Genomic DNA, 6,208 nt, shown 5'->3' on the forward strand with positions numbered 1-6,208 from the left:
GCAGGCAGCGGCCCCAGTGGGCGGAGGAGTGCAGACTGGGGCCTGTGGGAGAGGGCCGGTGGGTGTCAAAGGGCCATGCGGTACATGCAGGGTGGCCCCCGGGGGTCATTGGTGTTTTCCGTAGCCTCAGTAAAATAAGCCCTCCAGAGAGGTGAAGCTGGACGTACACCCCCCCAGCCACCCCAGTGTGGGGCAAAGCTGCTCTGCTCACACCTACGTCCCCTGGGAGCAATTTTGGCAGGAAGGCTTTTGACAACGCAGCCTGGCAAAATGCACATCGAGCTCCAGCGGTTTCTGTTGGGGCTTTTTTTGGACGATGATTTTTCATAAAAGCCTACCCACTTCAGAAATCTTGTCATGGACACAAAATAAAATATGCAGCAGCATACTGTTCTCCAGGGGCTGCCACCAAAGCCATGTTCGAATAGCTCCATCTCGTGGAAATCAGCAGCAGAAGTGGGGGCAAACAACGACGACCCGGGAGAAAAGCTGCCGGAAAATGTGGGCAACACGCTCCTCGGCTGTGTGTGCCAGCAGTGGCTTTGGTTCCCATCCGCAGGGGTTTCGCTAGTCCCATCCCTCCCAGAGTTTCACTCTGATCTGCAGGTTTGAAAAAAAAAGAAAAATATCTTTGTGCAAAAGCAACAGAAATGGTATATTTTACCTGACTTTTGATGTATAACTGTAATATTTGCACAGTTACTGTATAATTATGCTCAGAGCTCACACGACGGTTTCGGGCTGTGTGGTGGCTTCGAGCTCTGCCACACAGAGCTCCACTCAGATCGTCTCCCAGAGGGACTCCTTCTCCCTCCATCACTCCCTGCCTCCACAGCTGCATCTGTACTTTGCTCAGCATTTCTTTCTTGTCTCTATCATCTATATTATTTTCCTCTTCTCGTTTTGCAGCTTGTTCCAGGAGTGTCTGTACCCCTGTGTGTGTGCTCGTAAATCAGAGGGAACATCTGTGCTGCAGAGCTCAAACACATTCCTGTCTTTGAAAGAGTTTCCAGTTTAGATAAGCAGCACTTTCAATCATGAATATGAAGCAAGTACACAGCATTAAAACCATGAGGTTACATTTTAAATTAATAATTACTCCCTCTTTTCCAATGTACTGTTGGATTTATTCTTCTGTTTATCCAGTTTTACCCTTTGATAGCAGAGTTTATCTTGCAAGTCTATTTAATCTATGCCAGGGGAACAGGGGAGACAAGAAGTGGATTTCAGCATCAAGGACATGTCCTCTTGGTTTTGCACTGTCACCACCACTTAGAACCATTTAAGAAAATACAAAATCTTTCAAGCTTAAGACGTCTGACAAACAACTCGTGAACTGTGCAAGACATCAACAAGCCACCAGCACAGATCACTGAACACAGATGCAACAATCTCCTCAGGTGAAGCTGCACTCACCTGCAAGGTGCATAAATGCACAAATAACGCTGAAACGATGGACTACGCCTTGGACTCCAGGGGAGCTCTGCATTGCCTTGGCAAGCTCAGGGGTGCCTTAGCAAACGGCACTCACTCAGCTCATGGGCACGAGAGATGCCAGCAGAAAGGCACGGCAGCATGCACGGCAGAGATCCCATAGCACTGGCCACGGCTGACGGCAGTCTAGAAATGGGACCTAGAAAAGAAAGGCCATGGAAAATGCTGTTCGCTGAAAGTCCAGGCACGGTCATGGTTGAAGGAAGATTCCCCAGAGTAAATGGCCAGATTTTTCTCCGGCAGTAGGTAACCCACTAAATCTGTCACAAACTCCAGCCTCTTCCCCTTCCCTCGGTCCTTTTCTCTTCGGGCAAGAATCTTTCTGAGTCCCTGCTCGCTCTGCAATGCTGGGCATGACTCCTCCACACCAGATAATGCTGGATTTCATTCAGTAGCAAACTACACATTCCTGTTTGTGCTGCTTAGGCAGCTGAAAACCAGAAGAGACAAGTGGTAAAACTAAATAAAAGGATAATATGGGAGGCGAGTTTTGGAAATCTCATCAGGATCACAGGAATTTCACCTTCTGCCACTGTCCACCCCTCTATCCTCCTCTAAAGAGTTATTTCCCCTTATGTGTAAAAAAGCCCATTTGTACAGTCCTACTGCTCCCGCTAGCCTGTGTCGTTTAATCACACCGTGCAAACCCTGGCCAGGGCAGGCTCACCGCTCACAAACAGCAGCATGTTGAACGACACTGCTATTTCTGTCACACCAGCACAAATTCAGGAACTGCCTCTTTGTTTGTTAAAATGTAGGGCCAGTGCCCACCCCTTCGTGTTTCTTTGGGACCCCCTCTTCTGCGATCTAGGGAAAACAGACGTCCCGTGGTGCACTGACAGAGACGTGTATCTCTGCCCCCGGGCAGCGCAGCTCGGTTCCGCACCCCGGCGTGGCAAACTAGAGCTCGCGCTCCTGCTGGGAACACTTCTTCACACACGGTCTTGTCTCCGTGAGCCGGAGCCGAACGGGCGGCGGAGCAACGCAGCGGAGGGGACAGGGGCTGCCTTAGGCGGAGGAAAGGGTCAATCGTTCTGAAAAGTCCACAGCAGAAGAAGCAACGAGTTAAATTAGAGCAAGGAAAATATAGCTACGCCAAGAGGGAGAAGCCTGTAACTGACAGCAAGAATGATTAGGCAACGGGCCCCGGTGCCAGAGGAAGCGCTGACTATCAGCCAACACCACCCCAGCGAGGCTTCATCATCACTGCCGGCGGGAGGATGGAGCCCGGCCGCGGGAACAAGCTGCGTGACCCACTGGGCTCCCTTCCTCTTGGGCTAGGGACATTAGTCATCCCAGGCCTTCCCTGCTGCAGGCCAAATAGTGGGGTGGCTGTTCTGCTGCTCCCAGGTGCCCCAGGAGAGCGTAGACTACCAGGGTATGGTCTCTTGAGCATTTCACTGCTTTTTAAAGAGTTATTGCAAAAAGGGAGAGAAGGCTATTTCTTGTTTATGGCTTTAATACGAAAGCAATTGATATTTTGGAAGGATAGCAATATGCAAAGAATTATCACCAAGCCAAGCCGCAGTGAGAAGCTCTGATGTGCTTTCTCTGACGGCAATGAAACCTTGCCGAAGCCTGAGCTGTTGAGTGAAACACTTTCAACAGACTAATGACCGACCTGCAGGCAGTTACCCCTGGCAATATGGTAGGACATTCATCCAGTGATTTTTCAGGGGGCTGAGGAGTAAACCAGCCTGTATCTGACAAACTCATCAAGTCTAAACATTTGGCAAATTCTTCTCCTTGCACATACCTTTGCAAACGAGGACTAGGTATTCGGTGTATATAAAATACCACGTGAAAGCAGATGTTAGAGCAGGTGGGATTTCTGGAGTGAGTGTCTGATGGAAGAAGTGACCTGTGGCTCTGGTATCTGCTGAGGCCAGTGGGCAGAGGAGGCACATGCAGGACTGCTTGCCTCATTTCTGCATCATCAGTCTGGCTGGGTGGTAAGAACTTCCCCTTTCAAACCTATCCGATAGCAACAGCTGATCATCAGCACCCAGCTGCAGCCTTGGCTCCCAGCAGTCGTACTAGGAACACAACCCTGAATTGTAGCCGTGAGGTTATTTTTTTCTCCTGTCAGCAAACCAGATCGGTCAAGGATTCACGCTTGGCAAGAAAGGCAAGGTCACTGCAAGGATAGGGACTTCAGAGCCACGTCTCTGAAGCATGGTGAGGACAAAGGAACAAACGTTACCCTGTGGCAAAACATACTTAGGGCAGCGACATACCCCCAACTGCAGCAGCATGCATTTTAGCTTGTTACCTCACAGGTAGTCATAACTAGCATAGGATATTGGCTGGCAGCTGCATGGATGCTCATCAGGCAAAGACCACCAGTGCAAAACGAGCAGACAAGAATTTGTCGAGCGAGTGGGGAGAAAAAGGAAAGAAATGTGAGAAACGAGTTGAAGCAGTCAAAACTGCAGACACATCATTTCAGGCTCCCAAGCCACTTGGCTGAGCATGACCTACGTTTGTTGCATTTTTTTACTCATCACAGGAGCTTTGGGTTTCACCATTCTCCCCCACCCTGACCAGAGGTGCCGCCTGTGGCTGCATTTCATCACTCTCCAAACCCCCAGGTGAAGGAGGAGAGGCGGCTCTCCCCTGCCCACACAGTCTCACTGGTGGCCACCCCACACTAAGGGGTCATGGAAACCCTCTCTCAGCCGGGACACTTCCAACCCACCTTGGGCCCAGCTATGGTGCCTGGGTCGTGGGTGCTCCTTGCCAGCATTGCTCACTTGGAATGGGGGGAGATGTTCCTCTCCTCTCTTCCTGGAGCTCTGTACACCGCAGGCAGTGTCGCTTAGCAACAGGACTTCCTTCCAAGATGCTCTTTTGTCATTTCAAAGCCTCTGTGCCAAAAGTTCTTTAAATAGCCTGAAGTCACACTGGCCCCCTCAGTTTGGCTCTTTTTCTTTATCTCTGCCCAGTTTCCTCCCATTGCAAGGTTAATATCTGCAGCCAGCCAAAGCAAACCAAACTGAGGAAAAATGTGGCTCCCAGGGATCAGTGCAGCCTCTCCACGCAAGGGCTGGGAAGCTGCTTTTCCCCAAAGCTGTGCCAAGCTACACCCCGCAGAGACCAGCTGAGGAAAGGGGAAGCTCGGGAAGGTTTTAATTCTGATGTTTTGCTTGCTACTCAAGTCGGACTTGAAGATACAACCAGATTGCTCTCTCACCAGTCTAAAAACTGGTGTGCGAGACTTGCGCAGCCCAGTTTGTCACGTTCTATATTGTTTGGACAGAGGAAGAATGGCTTGTTACTAATCATTGAAATCTGCATTTTATCTGGCTTCATGGTACTGATGCAACGCACAGGAAGCGAGAATACTGGGTATTTTGCTTGCTTAGCAGGGAACAGAAGCTGCATTTTTGAGATAGGGAAAAATCTTACAGCTGTTTCATGGAGTAACAGGGTCGTCCAGCACTGAGATCCTCAAAACATCCTCTGAATTTTTGAAAAATCACAAGCTACTCAGGGAGGATAACACAACAACAGTAGTTATACAGAAGCAGTATCTGCAGGGAGAGTACAGGAGACATCCCCCTTTGCAGCTGAAACATGGATGTACCAGGCGCCGGTAACTAACCAGTTCCTAATTCCCACCAGCAATTTCCTTCCCACATAGCGCCTTTGTCCTGACTATTTTTGGTTTGTGTTTGGTGGGACTTCACACGGCTTCGCATGCCCTGGCCGAGGCCAGCCCAGCTTCCTGGCCAGCAGGCAGGCACAGGATGCAGGCGTGGGGCTGGGAAGCCTGGCATGCCCCTGGCCTCTAGCAAGCTGTGATCATCAACCGGAAGTTTTTTCATCCCGCCTACCAAAAAACCAGCACCGATGCCCCCGCAAAGCCCAGGAGTTCCGGGACCCAGCGCAGCAGCAGCGCCCTGGCTGAGCGCCTTCGCCATCAATCCTCCTGAAAGCTGCCTCAAATAAAGTCCATGTGAGAACAAGCCACGCACAGAAAGGTGACCAGAGGAGCGCTCACCTTATTTGTCTGGGGTATTTCTGTATGCAGTGCTCGCATCACGACCCTGGTCACACCTTCTCTCTTTCTCAAGGGACACCGAGGTAGTTACCTGTGCAGGTGGTTTGCTCAAGTCATAGAAATTTCGGATTGAAGCTGTGGTGTGCTTTCAGCATTAACCTTAACCACCAGTGCCCGAGGACAGAAGCTAGTGGTTTGGTCCTCCACTGAGGAGCAGTGGCAAAGCGGAGGAAAGGGAACTTCTGGGGTGGGGGGATGCTGAGGCCTGGCCCCGCGCTGCTGGACACACGCAGCGGAGGGGGTGGCGCCCAGCTGGTGAGGGCCTCGCAGGGACCGTCCTGCCGCTCCTGTCCCTCTCGCGTCCCCACCACCCTACGGGCAGGTGAGGAGACATTGGTCGCGCACACGGATTGCAGAGAGTGTGGGCTGGAGAGCACATCTGGCTGCCGTCTCCTGCCCTCGTTCAGGGTTTCAGAAAGATCAATTGCTGCAGCACGAAGCAGAGGGGTTGCACGTAAAGCCTGGTAAAGCCTGACATTTTTTACGGCAGTTTTTTCTCCCTGCAGGTCATTTATGCTCTTGCTGCACCACCTTTCTTTAGGCTTTTCCTCGGAGCACTGGCTGAGCCCTCAGCACCTCCTGCACCGGCAGCAGGGCTCATGGAGGTTTTCCTGCTGGAAAATGGGGGTTTGTGGCAGGGCAGGGCAGGCA

The sequence above is a fragment of the Phaethon lepturus genome, unplaced genomic scaffold (genome assembly GCF_000687285.1).
Source record: "Phaethon lepturus isolate BGI_N335 unplaced genomic scaffold, ASM68728v1 scaffold24948, whole genome shotgun sequence".
In the NCBI taxonomy this organism is placed as follows: domain Eukaryota; kingdom Metazoa; phylum Chordata; class Aves; order Phaethontiformes; family Phaethontidae; genus Phaethon; species Phaethon lepturus.